This window comes from Hyposmocoma kahamanoa, unplaced genomic scaffold, assembly GCF_003589595.1.
Source record: "Hyposmocoma kahamanoa isolate Upper Pololo Valley unplaced genomic scaffold, ASM358959v1 168, whole genome shotgun sequence".
Taxonomy (NCBI): Eukaryota; Metazoa; Arthropoda; class Insecta; order Lepidoptera; family Cosmopterigidae; genus Hyposmocoma; species Hyposmocoma kahamanoa.
The window spans coordinates 106,400-128,057 of NW_020653608.1; the positions used below are offsets into that span (position 1 = coordinate 106,400).

The following is a 21,658-nucleotide window of genomic DNA, read 5'->3' on the forward strand; positions in this document are numbered from 1 at the left end:
CTACGAGAAACATGTGGGAACATGTGTGTGTTATATAAAAGTGGTGAATAATAGTAATAATTTATTTAAAACGAGTTTGATGTAAATGTAATGATTTTAGCTATGGTTAAAAGATACAAAAGTCTATTTTACAAGGAAGAATATTGATTCTTCATGAATGATGAAGAAATTTGTACCAATATTTACAAAGAGCAACCCCTAAAGTTTCTTATTAATTCTTCTCAGGGGAATCTACCTTACAAATGAGCAGAAGAGTTCAATCAATATGATGATTTCAAATGTAATTTGCTTACCTATGAAATAAAGATTATTCGACTTTGACTAAGCGTGTTTGGTTGCGCCGAAACGGTATTTTGATTTTACTTCATGCAATTTGGACGCTTTCATAGCAATGGTTTGATTGGATCAACATTTACTTCCTTATTCCATTCTTTTACCGCAAATACTTTAAGCATGCAAGAGCGAGACAACGTCACCCAACTGGTAACAGTTGTTGCCTTCCGGCGAATGTAAAAATGGCCGCGCGCGCAACTGCCGCCCCCGCAAATTGTTGTTAAAAATGTAGTGAAACCATTGACTTACAATTATATGGACGTCGGGTCCGCGCTAAAAAGTGTCCGAACTTATAGGGCGTTAAAATCGTATACAGAGCGTCATTCACGCTTTAGTCTTCGTTTGTTCGACTGTCAGCGAAGCGATTAGACAGTACTGCGATGACATTACAATTTAAATTCAACGTTTTAGCTTTTTCATATTCCTTTACATGTCACGTTTAAATAGGTTGACTTGAGACATTTTTTTCGTGGTTTTTATATTAGACCCGTCGTCCATTTATTTGTAAATCAATGAGTGAAACCATACTAATTTGAAAACTATAGTGAACGTAAGTTTTGGTGAACTTGTAACATCAAGAATCGCTTCCTTGGCGAGGCAAGGAACCGAGACCTCTCAACTCTCCGGCGAAACGGACTCGATGGAGTGAAAAGCAAAGAGACTTATTAACAACAATTCTCTTGTGGAATCGCAGCTACAAAATCTCGACCATCGCAGAAAAGTAGCCTGCTTGTCGGTTTTCTATCGGATACATTTCGGGGAGTGTGCGCAGAAACTTTTCAATTTAGTTCCACCCTCACCGTTCCTCCTTCGGTCGACTAGAATGTCCGGAGCACTCCATCTTTATGTCGTTGATATTCCACCTCCTCACAATAAGCGCTTTGCTTCCTCCTTTCCGATGCATATGGCAAAGGAATGGAATGCGCTGTATTTCCCGAAAAGTACAATTTGGGGCTATTCAGGGCTAGAGTGAATAGGCATATTTTAGGCAAACGCGTCCCGTCGTCGGTCACATCGTCGCTTAACATCAGGTGAGATTGTGGCCAAGCGTGTGTCTATTATATATTAAAAAAAAGAACGGCCACGCGGTTTGTTTCAAGATGTATTGTGCTCCCAGCTTAGCTGCTGGTCTTATTTCTTTCTGTGTACTTATTTATTAATGTACAGTTCACAAATTCCAAGGAAGGCATCGTTTGCATTCCCAGAATGTTCGGCCGGGTTGGGCTACTCGTAACTAAATCGCGCCACCAGTATTTCCTATTTTTCTTTTTTCATAGTTGTGCACATTTCCGTGGAAAACGAAATTTTAAGGTTTGGTTTTTTTTTCATAAACAGAATGTTAACATGTTAACTTTTGACCTCATCTATCGCAGGTTACAGTTATATCAAGACTTGTAGAATTGTATTTTTAAACCAGTTTCATATATCAAAAGGAAAGGCCAAGTAATATCGTTCTGAAATAGTGCTATTATAGTCGATGCTAAGAAAGCTCCTCTTCGTTCGCTGCGCTTCAATTAAAGATTTCTCTGCGATTTTTTTTCTCTAAAGTAAATTAACTTGCTCTTGAGCACTACCTAGCCTTGGAGTAAAGATAGAATTACCATGGAACGAGTTCACCCAGAAAACGCCTATTCAATCGCATTTTAAAAATACTCTAGTTGTATGTGCTCTGAAACTTAGTCGCAGGCAGGGAATCCTTTTATGGGTTGTGCGCATAGTGAAAGATGACGAAAAGCGCTTAGTATGCCTGACTTTATCTGATCTTTACATATAAATCTTCAAAAAAAAAAGCTAATTTATGATAACTGCCTTAATTCTATTGGAATTGCTTTAGAATAATTTTGCTTCTAAAATGTAAATAACCATAGATTTGCATGCCAATTTTGGTATACCACATTTTAGGCAAATAAATATCATTAATTTATTCATCCATTCAATCCGTTTAAAGGTACAAAATTTAATTGAGTACCATACCCCAGAGGCCATCGTCACTTTTAGCCATCTAAAGTGACGATGCCCCAGGTTAATATAATTATTGTTTGGCAGAAGTACCCGCTAGCCTTCTGGTCTGAGACTTCAACAAGGCGAACTGACAGTCGGCACTAGGAGATAAAATAAATATATAATCTAAACATTTTGGGTATCTTACATTAAGGTTCGAAACGGATAGAAAATACTTAGAGCTTATGAGAAGGTAGCCTGTTAGAAAACACGCAGACGAGCGCTTTCCGTGCTAAAGACATGCACCATTTTATCACCACTCGACTGGTTGCGAAGAACTATTGTTTGGCCAAACCTTACAAAGTGTTAGAAATTTAACAGCAAAAGATAAAAAAGTAAGAAAAACGATTACATAATGCCTATTCCTATAAACTGGCATTTGGTTTCGAATCCTAAATCATTCGCAAAAAAACACCCCGCAAAAATAATGCTCGACGAGAAATATTATTTTATTTCCCCTACAGCCACATAACAACCCAGAGACCAATTCATGAATAATAAAAATCTGTATACGACGTGGAATGAACACACGAAACAATGTATGGTTATATAAACAATACATTGTAGATAATACACAATACGGAATTTAAACATGATAGATGTCCTGGGATCATGGCATTTGATAACTCAATGTCATGCATTATCGTAATTCAGATAACTAAAGCCCTTATTTACGTTAAAATATGATATCATTTTGAAAGTCAGAAGAATGTTATATATGATTAAAATAATCTTACAGGTTATAACAAAAAGTCAGCCCTATTATGAGATGTAATAAACCTATTTTATTGGCATGTAAATGTAACATACAATTATAAAATGTGACAGAATGAGAAACATTATGACCCATGAATGACAACTGATTTCAAAGAGAACGTAATGACGAAAACAGAAAAAAGGTAAGTTCAGGTGGTTTGGACACCTGTAGCGGATGTATGAAAGTTTAATGGCGAAAGAAATAATATACAGAGCCAACGTGGAAACCGACAATGTTACAAACGTCCATGAAGGACATTCTCATCAAATTGAGAATGTTCTTGAAAAGGTTGCAATACGTAGTGAGAAGAGTAGACAGATGAATAAGTGAAGCAAGAGATGTTCGCCAAGCGGCGATCCATAGTATCTGCCTATCCCAAATAGAATCCTAAGGCATTCAGTATAATATATTATGAGATTTATTAATGTACTCGAATTGTAGAGTTTAACAATGTAGCCGTACACGGTAAAAACAGATTGCTTAGAAAAAGACAAAATTCTTTTTATGAAGACAAATTTATTAAATCCAACAAAACGATCCTCTCCCTATAGACGCTAGAGAATAATTACTTGATAATAGTAAAAAAACGTCTCAAAAGTGTATTTTAGTTACAAGACAGAAATATTTATCCCAAGAGCAAATTAATTTACTTCAAGTCACAAAGCCACTCTAGATTCAACAAAATATTTATTTGTTATTAGAAATATCCGATTTTGATTTGAAAAAAAAGAATGAAAAATTGAGAGGTAGGTACATTGACTTACAATTATATGGACGTCGGGTCCGCGCTAAAAAGTGTCCGCACTTGTAAGGCGCTAAAATCGTATACAGAGCGCGACACTCCGCTTTAGTCTTCATTTGTTCTACTGACAGCGCGATACTGCGATGACATTACAATTTAAATTTCGAATAGGTTGACTTGGGACATTTTTTTCGTGGTTTTTGTATTAGACCCGTCGTCCATTTATTTGTAAGTCAATGGGTAGGTACTTAATTATTTGACTGAAGATTTGTTTTCTAATATCAAAAATGGTTAATTTACAGGTTTATGGACCCAACAGTATGTCTCACTAGCGTAAAAGCACACAGTTCAGTGCCAGACCTCAAAGTAACAGAAATAGGACGGAATCTTCTAAGACTTGAGGACCATTCAGTACCGCATAAATGCTACAGCGGTGAAAGCACTAACAATTCTTAATATATGAGATGACTTTATACTATTGAAGTTAACAAAACGATAGCGCGTTTCAGAGTACAACTAATGCCATCTAGCAGTGGCGTGATGGAACTAATTGCATGTTAAAGTTGTGCTTGTTCCAAGTGTAGTGTGATTTCATGCTGAAACCAAATTTCTTATATTATGACTATAAATAACACCCTAACAAACTTTGGATAAATGACTGCTTATGATTTTTATGATTACAAGCACAAGTAAAAGTGATCGTTACCGCGTGCGCCTTCGGCGACATGTCACGTCAACATCGACTATGGAAACCTAACGAAATGTTGCTTTAAAAACATACTCTAGAATTTAGAATATTAATCTGAATAGCAAACTACTTCTTTTTTGTTTAAGAATATATTTTCTTAAAATACACCCAAGAAATTTTTAATTCATTTAAGATTATTTAAATTTGATGTAAGGGGTAAAAATGTATTGATGTAAGTAATGTCCAATTAATTGATTAGAAATGAAATAAAATCTTGAAGTGAACGTATTTGTCTAAAAGTTAAGAATAAAATTGTATTAGAAAAAGATAAGCAGTATTTTTGTAATAACAATATTTTATTACTTTTAATAAATATTTTTTCAGAATTAGCAAATATTTTGAGAAATTGCTCTTTCTTATTAGTAGAAATCCTTTTTTTCTGTGTACTGTGGTATACGTTCATAATAATGACGTCAATAATAATAATGGTGTGCCATACAACCACACCAATTACCAGGTCTTAAACTAGGAAATTCCGTTTACCATGAGAACCGGTGCAACGTCAACACCTGTAATGGTCAGCTCCAGTCGGTTTGAGTGAGCATGAGACTGGTTGTGCGTGAGTTCTGGTTGACCCGGTGCTGCGTGTAAAATTTATAAGCGAGGAGAAGGAAGGGCGCCTTACACATTACGAAAACAAGTTCCATGTAGAAATAACCAGATGATTTATTTAAATTTAAAGCTATAACATGTTATATGTGTTGCGGTTAATTATAAGGTTACAGTATGAAGAACTAGTTTTTTACTTCCCCGAGTTTACATTATGAGTTTACAGATACGCTTTTTGCTTTTATCAGTTACACATAAAAGGTTCACTTTAAGTATACTTAGAGCGAATACACTGCACTAAGAGTTTTTGAAAGTACATGAGTGGCACATGGACACGTCACTTATACGTCACTGACCTGGAGGTTACCGGATGCACTTTTAGATTACAAACCAGACCCGCTGCGAAGACAGCGTAGTTTCTACAGGAGCAACGCCAATACATGTGAATGCCGACCACCCGTGGAGCACATGACACGTGGTCGTTCACAGCCGAACAAAAGTTACGGCGCTTTTGTCTCAGCCATTTAGTTGATGGCGAAACTCGAAATTACGAGGTACAAAAAAAAACCCTGCAACAATACAGATTGTTACAGTACATTGAAATAAATGACAAAACATTTAGCGAAGGAAAGAATCCAGAGGTCAACTCACCATGCGGTCCGGTGACACGGGTTTTACATCTTGTACAGGGTTCGGAGACCCAAAATTATGGCATCTGGCTATTCCATATTTTTCTTACAAAAGGAGGCATTGGGAGACCATGCCCCCAATGGGATAAATCACCGCTGAAGAAAAAAAAAATCTAGAACACCTTTCGAGCCGACGTGTCGAACAGAAAAGACAAGCTTCCGCCGCATTCCTCCTAAGAGATGTTACCCGCGAACAACGCCACAGACAACGTTCGACATGGAAATATTAAAGAAAAGCTATAATTTACATGAAACTCGACTACAAAAGTAAAATCGAGTTTATTGGTCCGCAGCACTAGTACTCTACGTTACCATACAAGAAAATTTAGCCAGGGTTGGTGTTTTAAAAAATATGTCAAACTAAAGGGTACTCATTCACGATTTTATAGAAAAATCGTTCATCGACAAGTAATAAAAATGTGAAGGGTTTAAATAATAGATTACACCATAGTGTTATGGGGGTTTTCAAATAATTTACTTAATTATTCCTAAACTACAATGTCAAAGTGACATTTTGTACATGAATGGCGAAAAATACCAAGGAGAGAAGAGAAATTTTGTTTTTGTTTTAAATTTACGAGATCTACCAAAAAAAACGTGTTGCACACCCAGACCAGAAACGACATAGAAAAGATCGTTTCCCAAATTAGTCCTACCGAATTCAGGACTTCCTCATCCAGCGCCCACAGTACACACACCTTACCTATTTTTTTAAGTACTGCCATCTAACCTATTACTAGTGCCAAGCAGTAATGCAAGCATCACTGCGTTCCGATTTCGAAGGGTAGGCGTGTTAGTGAAATTATAGGCACATGGGACTTGTCAACTTATGTCTCAGGGTGTCGGCGCAGTGGCACTGCAAGTGTTATGGACAGGCGTGTCGTTTTACCATCAGATGGACGACTTGTTCGTTCCGTGACTTAATATTATAAAAAAACCGACCAGGTCACCAAACATTATACAATACAAATCCTTAACTCCAGTAATCATAAAATTTCTTGTTTTGTCTGTATTCGAAAAACGAAAAAGTAACTTTCCAACGTGATCTGAATACAAGAATATAAGATATTTATTCGCTGAAAAATGTAGTTTACAATGGTGTTATAGTATATTATTATTAGATCGTACATTTCACCAAAACTTGGCATGCGAATATTTTACACAATTCTTATTTCAATCACGCACAGTGGTTAAATTTTACATTTTATGTTATCTATTAAAAAATCATTTATATTGTAGTAGCATTGTGTAACTAACAAATTATGTAATTTTATTTTAAATTGCCTACAATTTAGTTCTTTAACTGCATCTGGTATTTTATTAAATAATTTAGGTGCCAATATAAACATCGTTCTATTGTAAAATTCCAAGGTGGGGCGTTGTTTTGGCCGTATTTCTATTTTGTTCCTTGTTTTCCTGGGATGTCTGGTTTTCACTAGATTAAAGTTGCCTGGATTTTGTTTTATATAAACACAGGCCTCGTAAATATACATAGATGGTAGGGTTAAAATCTTTAGATTTCTAAAATAGGGTACACAGCTTTCTCGCTGGCCCACACCAAACATGGCCCTGACACATTTCTTCTGGGTTTTAAGCAGTGGTGTAATATGTGTTGCAGCAGCGTTCCCCCAAAGCAGCAGACCATATCGCAAACTAGAGGCTACATATGCGTGATAAGCACAAAGAGCAGTTTTTTGTGACGTTATTCTCGTCAGATTTTTCAGGACGTATACGTATTAACTAAGTTTAGTATTTAACTTATTTATATGTGACTTCCAGCTCAAGTGATTATCAAGAGTAAGGCCCAAGAAATTTGTTTCATCAACCTGAGCTACATTTTGTGCATTGTAGGTTATAGTTAAATTTTTTGGTCGTGATTGTGGCATGTAGAACTGCATAAACTTAGTCTTGTCCAAATTTACTACGAGATTATTTAATTGTAGCCATTTTATAGTGTCACTTAGTGCATCATTTAAAGTTGATTCATATTCATCAATATTAGTGCATCTCACAACCACAGAGGAATCGTCAGCAAAAAGTATCATTTTTTGTTGAACATGGTCTGGCAAGTCGTTAATATAGACAATAAATAATAGTGGCCCTAAAATACTGCCCTGCGGTACACCGCGCTCTAAAGTTCTAATATTTGATCTGACGTTGCTGCAACTCAATAAATCATCATCGTCATGATCAACCCATTCATACGTCCTACAGCTGGGCACAGTCCTCCTCTCAGGCGACAGTTTAAGCCCATAGTCCGCAATGCTGGCCAATGTGAGTTGGTGACTTTACACGTTTTCCAAGGATTATGAACCTTCTTCGATGTGCAGATTTTATCACAGTAAATTTCAAATTTAAGAGGAAACTTAAGAGGTGCGAACCCGGACTCGAACCCACGACCCTTTGCTTGAGAGGCGGTAGGTTAAACCATTAGGCTGCCACGGTTATAAACGTAAATGATAAATATTAATCGACATAATATTAACCTTTTTTGAATTTTTGTCACTGGAGTCTCATTCCTATGTCTAGTATGAAAACCCCACAGATGTAATAGGTTTTTTTGTCCTATGAGGATCCATCGGGCGAGCTTGTATCGTCGGAAGGATCAACGGAGGAGAGTCCCACATGACCCCGTGATATCATCGCCCGCAGCGGGGTATGTGTACCCATTTTCCTGCGTATAAAAAAAAGGTCTAACCATTACAAAAGGTATTGAAAATAAAATTAGTATTTATTTTTTATTCCTGGTAAATAAAGTTCAGTATCATTGACACTTTTATATGCCGAAATATTATACCTTTTTGTTATATATCTTCAAACGTTATGTACCATAATGCACATAATAACACATATACCATAATATGGAGTTACATCCGTTACGCTTCAGACATTCGTCTTTATAACTTCCTCGAATTATCGTCACTCGAATCTTTTCATAGACGTTCGTTTATTGCTAGTAATTTTAACCTGACCCGTTTTTAAGACTCAATCTGCTTGAGATATGTACGCCAAAGTCGACCTTTCCCCAGGTTTCCTACCACGTTCCATCTATAAATTTGGGCTGTTATTCTAATAACGTCCATCCCTTTCATATGAGCAAAACATCGAAGGATTCGATTAGTTAGTATATAATCGCATGTATATAGCCTGTATAAGTATAAATATATAAGGTATAACAAAATGGGGCAGTAGAAAACTAAAAAAAATACAATTTTTTTGCTCTTGTGAAAGAGACCGTTCAGGGAAGTTCTGCCTAATTACCTATTTCTGCCGCCAAGTAATATGAGCGTTGCTGCGTTCTAGTTTTGACGAGTTAGTTACGTTAGTTACGTTAGTTAGTTAGACGAGTTAGGGCGCACTGCCACTGCAGTGCCCCCTTAGATCTTTGCGATTTAAAACTCTGAGTAGCACTGCAATTGCCATGGACAGGCCTGTCGCGTTACCAACAGGCACACACTTGGTATCATAAAAAAAAAGATAAATTAGATATGTAACATCGAGCATAGAATATTACTAACCTCGTGTCCGATACAAATATATTCCTTTGAAGTTAGTTGATGATGGCGGGAAAAATTAAAATTCTTTTTTATTTAAAAATGGTTGAATATTTCATAATAACTTTCGATACCCACATTTTTCTTTTCGATTAATAAAAATAAATTATTATTGACGCCGTCATTCATACTGTCATTGATATACCGCGTGCTTTTCTCCCGAATTTTGTGTTCAACCATTTCGGTATAATGATCGTAAATAATTCAGATTATTATGAAATGATATGAAAGCCTTTGAAGAAGATTTATCAGCGGTAGATCAGAGGCAGTATGGGTGCAAATGCATTCTACCGATTTTAAGAATGAAGTAATAAAATCATAACTAATATAATTAAAATTTCGATCCACAATCATTCCTAGAACATTTCATAGCTCATATTGTTTAACTTCTATTTTGAAACGAATCCAGGCTGTATTTTACAGTGATATAAAATCAGATATTGCTTTCGATGTTTACCATAGTGCACTTTAATATTTGAAAGGTGTGCTCAGTAACACAGAGAGGACAATATATATATCGCGGATACAAAATATATCGATAGAACAACATCTTATTTTTTGTAAAAAGACTTTAAAAAATGAGGAGGTCCTCAATTGGACTGTATTTTTTGTGTGTGTGTGTGTTACACGATTACTCCGGTATTTGTGAATCGATTTTGATGATTCTTTTTTTGTTAGAAAGAGGGTACTTCAGTATTGATCCCATTAATAAATTTGAACCACCTCTATGGGGTGCAAACTAGGGAATGAATCCGGTTTCGCGCACTTTCCGGTAACCGATTGCAATTAAACTTGGCAAATAGATGACCACGAACTTTGATGTAATTTTTTTTTATAATTTTTGTATGCGGTCTGATAATTATTCTGTATACGGAATACATATTTCATAAGATATGAAACTATTTTTCCGGATTAAAGTCGCGTATGTTTGTTTTTTCAAACAAACCAACTTGACCATGGGATCTGTAAAGGGCCCGAGACGGTGGTTTGTTTGAAAAAACAAATATACGCCATTCAAATCCGGAAAAATAGTTTCATTTCCTTTGTGTAATAATCGCGAAAACGTAAGAACTCGATATATCAGATTTCTACTTTATTTTTAAATTGCACTCTATATATAATACAAAGTGCAGTTTTATTTTGTAGGTCTATAGTACTACAATATAAATTGCACTTTGTATTATTGTCATAGCAATAAAAACTTAGTTATTGGTGCTAAACACTTGGCTCTCAAGTAACAATATTTTATTCTATGTATTTTTTACCACTCAAAGTTTTAAATGGCAAAGTTCTGAACTGCGTGAGACATAAAATGGAAGTCCCATATGCCTGTAATTTCACTAGTACACTTAACCCTTCAAAACTGACACACAGTAAGCTCGTTTTACGGCATGACGGCAGAAATGGGTATGGTATCAGTACTTCTTGGACGAATTCTTTCACAAGAAGCTCTACTACTGTTAAGATATTAAAGATTTAACGATCCTAATAACTATTAAGCGATCTATATGAATGTGATATTGTTGTGTAATAAAGGGTTATAATATGTAAAACATCTACAACAGATATAATGATTGAATATTTCATTGGTTATGGATATTTCATTTCATTCATTCGTTTCCTTATTGGAGATTGCGGTGTAGACGTGAAATAAACTCAAGTACGAATTGCTTAGTACGCTTATTAGAATTTTTGGTTGCGTACCTTCTAAAAGCTTCTTTGTGCCATAAACATCGCGTAGTATTAGGCTCAATTTATATTGCAGAGGAATGGAATGAATTTTATCAACGTTTGACGTCACATTGCGCCTGCCTTCGCGCCATTTCCCGCAGAAGCGTCAGGCGTCGCCGACAGCAGCTGCGGAATTCTAGTAAGCGCGAGAATTCGCCGGAAGACATTTCTTCTTTTTCTCTGCTACTTGTTTTTTGGCTCGTTTCAAGTTTGTACAATTTACATTATGCTCATTTTACTATGTACAATTTCCGTTCAACCGCAATGTAAATTGAGCCTTATGTACTATTGCTTAAGGGCCATGGACGCAAAATCCATTTACGTAGAAATTATTTCGAATTAGAATTAAAACTACGAGCGGTTACACACTGCGACTTTTCGATGCAAACGCGATGCAAACGAGATGCAATAGCGATGCAGTCGCTAATCGTCTACCTTTGCACACGCGAGCGGTTTTAAACAGCGATGCAAACGCAATTCAAGCGCGCGACTGCGTCGATACAAACGCGCGATTGAATCGGTACACACGGGACTTATACGCGATTGCATCGATGCAATCGCCATGTGTAACTGCTCTACGACATGGCACATTTTTAATTTAAAATTAGAATTACAAGAGTTTCTAGTAGCATATCAGTTTTCGTTCTCATTTGGCACCTGGTTGTAAACTGTGAGCCCGTCTTACTGGTTTAAATCAAAACCATTCATGCCGTTCTAATATTTGGCACTAAGGTTCAATTTATCGCATACGGCGTTACCAGACGGAAGCTAAATAATTAATGTTGTAACGCTCGATAATATCAAATAATAGACGATGCTTGTTTTGGATCATACAACACAATACAAAATTGCGCTTCAAATTAGCTATTTAGGTATAAACACTGTAGTATTCTTATTCACCTCGTACAATGAAGAGCACACAAAACAAAAACAAAGGTTGTTTAAATTTACACAATGTACGTTAACACAATAGGTATAAGGTAGCTAATATACAAACAGGAAATATTGGCATAAAAAGCGTAGAGCGCAGGCGGAATTTATCGGGTCCCTTTGCGAAATATACGTACGAATCGGCCAGCGCCAAGTGATTTACGTACACGATAACCATGTAGGTCAAGTACACACGGGATGACGAGATAAAAAGTTAATTTCTTGCAGAGTTAAAGATACCGTTTATTTATTACTAAACAATGTCTACAGTATTAAACAATATCATAATAGAAATTGAAAAAAAATTGTGTAAGATTTAGCGCATGCAAAATGCTTGTGATAAAGCGGCCATTTAAAATTAAGGAATAAGTGGTCGGTATATGTTTTTTTTATATTAAAAATAAGTGCGCATTTCACCTCCATCTCACCTGATGGAAAATGATGATGAGGTCGACGATGTAATATGCACACCTTAGAATAATAACGCATAGAATGATAGTTTCATATCAAACGAACTGTCACAAGGGAGGCAAAAATCAAATTCATGTAGGCTAGTTTTAGTAGTAGGTTAATTTTCGGTTTTAGTGAATATTTATATAAAAATACAAGTTGAAACGCGTTACTTCCTTGTGGAATGTGATGTTAGTATCTATTTTATGTTTGTCTGACGTATTTTGACACTCATTTACTGCACATTTCGTCATTTTTAGCTAAAATTCTTGATCTGTTCGCGGTGCAAGTTGACCTTGAGCACTGAAGGCCCGCCCGCTCGTGTAGGCCCTTTGGGCGCGCTTCAATTTGCCTCACTTAGCGTGTGCGGACTAGGTTTCTATGCGTTATTATTCTAAGATGCACACCTAAATAATGTCTATTCACTCTCACCTCGAAAAGGTCCAAGTTATAGCGTTCCGGGAATAAGCCCGCAGGACTTACACTCTCTAGCCGCTCGCCATAATGTGGAAGCGATACGCTTCGTGCGCGTCCTGGAATTATCCACAACATAGGGATCGAATCCCAGCCTACGTCTAGTCACCCGATAATGGAAACGGGAAGGCGGAATCAAATTATGCAATGTGACATATCCTGTAGAATACCGATAAGGCTTTACGGCATATTTATGTATTTCTGAACATTTTCGAACTTTTTAGAAGCAACTCCTTGTGACAGTTTGTCCAGGGAAGTACTGCCGTCATTCCTATTTCCGCCGTCAAATGATAATATGAGCATTACTGCGTTCCGGTTTTGATGGGTAAGTTGGTGAAATTACAGGCATATAGGCTTGTCAACTTATGTCTCATGGTGACGGATGTAGTGGCAGTGCAACTGCTATGAACAGGCGTGCACCTTATTGCCAGGCGCACGACTTGGTCATCCCGTCACTTGGTGTCATAAAAAAACAGTATCAAGTTTGATTGTGTGTCTTTAATTTGCTTTTTACTCTTTTTTCTGTTTTGTTCCGTTTTTCCTTTTATGGCTTTTGTGGTAGTCAGTAATAAATGTATTTTCTTTTTTTTTAGTTACGACGTTTAGCGCAGTAAAATTTTTTCTGTAATAGATGCACATCCTTATGTAAGCTACATATATATATCATCATGTAGGTATATTTGTGTTTGACCACAGAATGTAATCTCACTGAAAACTGTATTCGAGGTTAACAAGACCACAGTAACATTAAACCTACCCCGCTAGTTCAATACGAACAAAATAGCAACCAATTCACTGTGAAAATAAAAGATTATTTTCAAATTTTAAATTTCCGTTTGACTAGGCGAATAAATTTGAAAATTTTGAACGTGACAAGGGATAAAATGTCTTAACCGTGCTGTACACTGTGAGGAAGTTTCATCGAATTTTCAGACGAGAAACGTGATGACATGCGGCAATCGTTGAAAAATGCTTTTGAAGTAATACTTACCGCATTTAGCTTAGATGTAATGTAATGCTCGCTTTTGAACCATTTTATGTTGTTTTCAAGATTTACGTCCACATTAGCTTCATAGCGACGTTTTCGTGGCCGCTTATGGGTGGGCTTACCCTTGCTGCAAGCTACTGGGATATGTTAATCTGTCTTCTATTGCATAAGAGGTTTTAATTTTTCTTTAAATGAAACTTTGACCCCTTTTAGATTCAAACCTAGAAAAGTTACAAAATTCCTTTGACCCGATAAGACTCGAACCTGCGACCTACATGTATACCGTCTTCTTGCTCTTCCAACTGAGCTATAGGTCGAGTTAACACATATTAACGTGGTAAAGTACTTCATACTCTTGGTGTAATAAAATCACATGTAATCGTATGTCAAAATTACTTTTATGCCAAGAAAGTCATAAAAATAATACGAACTTATAAAGGACAAGTTCAAGCATACTATAGACATCGACTTTCTTTCGAAGAATCTTTCAAACTCTCTCTTGAAAAGTTTTAATTTTACAGATGGGCCGTTTTTCCACCAAAAATGTCAATTATACAATGTCTTCTAGTAGATATTATGATTATTTTTTATTAATTTTTTTTAATGGATATTTAAATAAAGGAAGTTACAATTTCTAAGGCAGAATTTAAAAATTTATAACTTTATCTATGATGGAACATAAATAAAAATATTACATTAAAATTTTAAAATAATGCACAAGCCCAGCAAAAATAGAATAAAAAAGATATTTGCAATAAAAAATGTAATATAAATTCGATATTTACGCAATTAATAAACAACACTGTGTGCTCTACGCTTAGCGTTAAGAACGAAAATAAAAGTGACAATGAATCGCAATCGGATATTGCCGCGTAAATTTTCCATGTATTCCCAACCTGACCACGATAAGCAAAGTACCCTTTTGATAATTTCCTTCATTCGTTTATTTATTTTATGGAGATCGCACCTTTGGGAACTATAAGAAAGACTGAAGACATACATTCAGCTGTGGAAACGCTCCGTAAGATCTCTTTGGCCACAAATTCGCAACAGTGGTGCGTTCAGCCGAGGCGGTCAAAGTTTGCGCGTACAATGCGCGCAAATGTTTGTCTGTGTTGGATACAAACCTTGAACTCTTGAACCACTGTACGCGTCGTCATTACGCCGCCGAAATTCCACTTGTCAGATCGACATAAAATTTGTACCTCCAATGAACACTACGCCATCTTTCTTTTTTGGTCATTTTCTGATTTGCAAACAGTCATATTTATTTACTAATATCATGCTCCCCGAATTTTCCCGAAATCGGATTCAACCCCTAATTTGCCATCTTTAGAGGTGAAATATTTTCTTCAAATTAAAAATTAGAGCTCCTTGTGAAAGGGTTCGTCCAGGGAAGTACTGCCACCTTACCTATTTCTATCGCCAAGCAGTAACAATAATAACGCACACACTCAACATAGCCCCGCACTAGGGAAACCCTGTGTCGCGGGTGCCATGGACACACACATAGACAACCACAAATTACACCCAAACTCACGAGAGAAATAAATGTAGGCCATACAAATATTTCTCCCGGCCCGGGATTCGAACCTGGGGCCTCTGCGTGGCAGTCCGGCATGGTAGCCGTTCGGCCACGGAGGCAGTTAATAATAAGTAATGTATGCATTACTGTGTTCCGGTTTTAAAGGGTAAGGGTGCTGGTGAAATTACGGGCACTTGGGACTTGTCCCTTATGTATCAGGGTGACGGGCGCAGTGGAAGTGCCTCTCAGATCTTTTAATCGCAAAAATCGCGATTTAAAGCTCTGAGTGGCACTGCAACTGTTATGTACAGACGCAGGATCATTTTTGAATCCAGTTTAAAAATATACGACAAAAATGTCTTGGTTTGTACCTAAAACGAAATCGAAACCCGAAAGTTCAAAGAATCGTCATAAATATTGAAATACAATTCTGCGAAGTCTTTTGTGTATTTTGACGATGCCTACACATATCCTTTGAATATCAAAGGAGAGATGCAACTACCTTTTTGTAAGTACGATCGTGTATTTTGAATACTGACATCATAAGAACCACAAAGAGTCTTGAATTACTACGTCATTTCATTGAATATGAATGGCGTAGACGTACACACCGCGGGATTTTTAGCGGAAAATTAGTGTTAAATCTCAGGCCGGCATTTGTGAACCGATTTTGATGATTCTTTCTATGTTAGAAAGAGGGTACTTCAGAAATAGTCCTATTTAAATTTGAAGAAAATATTACACCTCTAAGGGTGGCAAACTGCTGACATTACTGCGAACACAGTAATGCCTACTGGACGAATTCTTTTACAAGGTGCTCTACTGCTACAATAATCTCAGTACTAAAAAAAACCGACCTCAAAAGTCATTCATCCCCTAGTTTGCCATCCTTAGAGGTGGAATATTTTCTTGAAATTGAAATAGAACCGCCCCAGAGGTACCCCATTTCCAACAAAAATCAACTCAAACACCTTGAAATCGTTTCATAAATTTATCGCGCAATATACAAGCAAAAAAAACATACCGTCGAATTAAAAATGTCTTCATTTTTTGAAGTCTGTTAAAAAAGTCTTAACTAGATGTACTTAGTTGACAAGTTAACAAACAAACAGCAAATGTGAGATCTATAGCTTAAAATATTAAATTAAAAATGTTAATGTAAATTATTTCACGTCAGAAGCAGTTTAGTTGCTCAAAACCGAAAAGCTGACGTCAGCAAAATACTTTGAAAACCGTAAGCAAAACCGTTCACTTTATCAACGCTTTGGTTTTAGTTTATGTTTAAGTAGCACATTTCAGGTTTAGTTGCAGAAATGTTTAATTAAGCTTACATTTATAAAACCACTGTAAAACATTCAGTGTATAGGGAGAAAGTATAGAAATAAATCGCGTCACAAAAATGTTAACGTACTCCGACCTTATAGCACCAATTTCAAAGTTCACCATTTGAATGAGTGAATGATTTTTCTTCTCTTTATTGCACTTACAATTACATGATACGATAGAACAGCAACATAAGTAAATATAGAAATAGTTAGTTACAAAAATTTGGCATGTGTAAAAGGGGTGCACCAAAGAATATTTTCGAAAACACTTATGTAAAAATAATATTAAATACATAGACGCTTTTGTAGAGGAGAAATATTAATAATATAAATACAGGAGATAAATAAAGGGACCGTGAAAAAAAGACGAAACTTAGGAATTGAGGAAGTGATCTTTGACACGTTGTATGAAGTGAATTAAAAGAAGGGGATTGTAGTACAGATTCTGGGAGGAAAGGGTCTGACCGCAGACACACTGAAAGAGTTGGAATAAACGTTGGAGGTATGAGATGAGATGTTTAGTATGAGGGTATGAGAGGAACGAAGGCGACGGCAAAGTATAAAAGAATGAAAAGCAAAGCGTTCTTTAAGATAAGGAGGCATAAAGGGGTTGAATAAAATTGAATACAGAAGGGAAGGATATGAAGATCTCTACGCTGTTGGATGGGCAACCATTTAACTTGTGCGCGAAATTGGGAGACATGATCATATTTACGTAATCCGAAGATGTACCTTACACACATTTTTTGAGCCGTTCCAATTTATTGAGCAGGGTGACTGACAAATCCAGTTAGCAAACATCTGCATTTGAATAACAGTGCTAAAGCTACACATTTATAGACATACAGGCGTCCGGTTACTCAGTCCTAAATCTCTTACCGAATACTGTACGAGGATAGCGATCAAATTACGACATGACAAATGCTTATCGCGCGCATAAATATTTGCAAACTCACTGCACGTAAATTGCAGTGCTGCTAGTTTTGCACTGCAGTAGGTTATTTCCCTGGTAACAATGCGAGTGTTTCATAATACTTGGGAGTTTCCATCTATTTTAGATGACGTACACACTGTGGAGCACATTTACTCCCAAATTTAATGGATGAAGCTACCGCTGAACAGACGCTGCAGAGCCCCAAAATATGAATTTATATACCTAATATGCTCAACACTTATTATATCCTCTCAAATTAACCGGCTTCATACACAAAGACATTAACTTCTTAATAATATCACTATTACACTATACATCGCACGGCTTGGCTATTGGCCTAAAGCCGGTTGAAAACTACACATGCTCTACAAAAGCTCACAAACCTTATTCGATATGCAATGTATCGCCCAATATCTTTCAATCACGTAACTTAAAAACTAAAGTCAATATATGCCGCCACAGGGTTTCAATATTTTCATTTGAGACCAGGGTTATAATTATCGCGATAATTATGTAATAAATGCATTTTGATAATTTATCTTGATATTTATAAAATTGTTTGGAGCTACCAAATGCTACTACTACTAATATCTTGTCATATGTTTGTATACGAGACGTTCCCAAATGTGTGAAATGTCAATCTCAGAAAAATGTAACAAACCAAATTTCTTTCGCAAAGATTTTTATTTATCTTTATTTACTTTTCTCACTGTTTGTCATTTTTAATCAGAAATTAAAGATGCAAAATTATGAATCATCATCGACAATAATCGGATGTGTATCGAATAATTATCAATATAATTAATTATCAAAGAAAATCAATACTTATCTTGATTATTTCGAACCCTGCTTGAGATCCTACCATCCTTCCACTTGGTTATTATATAGCGTATGAATAACTTAAAGAATTTTTTACTCGATAATAATTAAAAAAAAATACAAGTCCAATGATGATAAAAGACAAAAAACAAATTATTTAAAATGATTCATCTAACCGTTTCTGTAGTTTGACATCTAGAACATAGACATGGATCCATGAAAGCCTTTCAACCATAAGCATCCTAAAGAGGACAAGTCTTTAAAACACTCGAACTACAACCTATCGCTATTTAGATGACGGTTAACTTCATATTTTCCAAGATAAAAAGCAATGATGCAGCCAAATCTGCGGTAGATTATCTTCTTAAACAATTACGAGGATACTTAGCTTTAAGATATCCTTACAAGTTGCCCATTTAACTCGCTGTTGAAATTCGGTTAAGGAATTTAATAAAATTTCAACTTAACCTTTCTGGTGGTGCGAAATGAAGATGTATAATACCGATAAGTAGTGGACTGTATTTTTTGCGATTTTTTAATTACATTAAAACGTACAAGTAGTACTACGAGTAACTGCACGTGCAAGTAGCTTCCTATAAGGTCTGGAACAAATATATAGTAGTAGGTCGAAGAACAGGAAAAAATGGTGGGAACATGCACATTCACCTTTTCTTTCGTTGCGCTGGCTGCAATTCCGCCTAGATACGGCCGCCACAGGAGGAAAAATCCTCAGGTTCACTACTGAGCACAGTACAGTGTATTGCGAACAAAATAAATTATTAAAAAACACAATCGCATGATGATGCACACAGTTTAGTGTCATAGGTGCGCATGTTGGAGGAGGATGGAGGATACAAAGGAAGGAAGTCCTCGCAGGTGCTAAGATCTGCCCTATACTATTTTTGATAAATGTCTATTCCAAAAAAAAAGAAAATATGAAATCCAACACTTTCAATGAACTTACGTATAACCCAATTTCGCTAAAAATGTCGATTACGTTACTTATTATAAGAAGAATAACAATATTGTCGTCTATAACTTTTTTATCAAAAAAAAAACCGACCTCAAAAGTTCGTGAAATTACATCTGTTTGCTAAATTTTATTGAAATCGGTTACCGAAAAGTGAGCGAAACCGAATTCACTACCTAGTTTGCCACCCTTAGAGGTGGAATATTTTCTTCGAATTCAAAACAGTACCAATGCCGAGGTACCCTCTTTCCGACAAAAAAAAATGGGTTTACAAATGCCGGAGAAATAGCATAACATATATACAAAAAAAAAGAAAATACAGTGGAATTGGCAACCTCCTCCATTTTTTGAAGTCCTGTTCAATCATTTATAATACATACATTGATTGTATAACCAATGTTTTCACGAGTATCGTTCCACATCACCACGCATAACAAATAATAGCAAAAATTATTATGTTTCGTCTTGTCTAAAAACATTGCTTCATTTACTTTGCTCCTTGACGCATGATGTTAAATGATGGAAAAGTAATCCCTCACGTCCTACCCCGGAAGCGATGTGAGCGGGCCCCCGATGAGAAAATGACACGCAGTAAACGGTGTCGTGTCTTCAGGTTTTGACGACAGCTAATAAATAGTCAAAATATTACGTCAACGACTTCGTTGGCACAACGGTTGCCATTATGGGCGCTAGATGAGGAGGATCTGGGTTCGATTTCGGTTAGTCCTAACAGAAATCTAACGAAAAAACGTCGGGAAACGAACGTTCTGAAATTGGTTCTAGATTATTTCTGCCGTTAAGCAGTAATAGCATTAATGCGTTCCAGTTTGCAAGAACAGGGGTGCTGGTAAAATTACGGCATATAGGACTTATCAACATATGTATGTCTCACAATAACGGGCGCGGTGGCAGTGCCCCTCAGATCTTTGCAATATAAAACTCTGACAGGCATGTAGCTGCCGTCAGGGGCGCACTTTGGATACTTTCATTCTATGATGTCATACGGTATTGTACTATAAAGTAACGCAATTAAGACAAATAGGGTGTTTATTCTTCAAAAATGTGCATTGCGGAAGTTTTTTTTTAAATCACCCTACAATTATGGTGTGTTGTCAATATATTTATGACGTAATCGTTTATGTGCGTCAAAAGTGAAACATTTAGTTAAAATCCGTTACTCAAAGTACCGAACTCGCAATGAAAAACCAGCGAATAATTTGTCCCAGATTCTACGAACACTTACCTTCAAATCTAAAAATTGTTACAAACGATTCAACGTTTCATATCCAACTGAAACTCCTTTTATTGGACAATGAGCTTTATAGTGTATAGGAATTTCTTTTGAAGAAACTGTGATTTTAATTTTATACGACATCGTTGCGTTGATGTATTACGACAAATTTGTGTTATGTTTGGAGAGGCACTGTCACGGGTGTGCAGTGACAGTACTCTTAAAACTTGCGGTTTAAAGCTCTGAGTGGCATAGCTACTGCTATGGAAAGGCGTGTCGTTTGATCACGACTTATTCGTTTCGTCACTTAGTATCGTAAAAAAATCACGTTGTTCTTATCCTCATAATACAGGGAATTGCCTAGTTTGAGATCAGGTTAAATAGTGACATTATCTGGCACTTATTCCGTTATATTATTATAGTTTGTGACGATGCGACCTCCTCTGTCGTCATTCCACCTTTTTTCTGGTTACTGGTTACTTATTTTTTCAAATTTTGAATCGTTCTTTATTTTCTTTGCCTAATCATTCTCACTTTGTTTCGTTCCGTCGTCTCTCTCTACCAATTCCCGAAGCGAGCACACGTGCTCTCTCATCATACTAAATTACATATACCATAGTTTCTTATATACGTTTAACGGTGTAACGTGTCTATACATATACATTACACACATTTTCTGGAAAAGTTTAATAATGTTGAAGCTCAGATACGTCTAGAAATGACAAACCTCCACAAAGACACTAACAGAACTCTCCAGGCTACATTAAAATCTACAGGACATGCTAAAACGGTGCCAGCAGTGTGTGACACGCTTTTCAAGTTCAAGTAACTTAAAAAGAAATAAAATCATAATATAAACAAATAAATTCGTGCAGTCATGCTTAACATTAACTTGGCAGTCAGAAGAC

At 36.3% G+C, this 21,658-nt stretch overlaps 1 protein-coding gene and 1 long non-coding RNA gene across 2 annotated transcripts in view; one reads left to right on the plus strand and one right to left on the minus strand.

Annotated features, from left to right (window-relative positions):
* The window catches only part of LOC113225618 (connectin-like), a 54,189-nt gene that overhangs the window by 25,771 nt on the left and 6,760 nt on the right, over positions 1-21,658 (minus strand). The gene's annotated exons all lie outside the window — the stretch shown is intronic.
* LOC113225619 overlaps positions 1-21,658 on the plus strand; it is a 74,697-nt gene that overhangs the window by 1,381 nt on the left and 51,658 nt on the right. Inside the window, exon 2 of the long non-coding RNA XR_003310031.1 lies at positions 8,392-8,475. This is a non-coding gene — a long non-coding RNA (uncharacterized LOC113225619). The remainder of the gene's footprint in view (positions 1-8,391; positions 8,476-21,658) is intronic.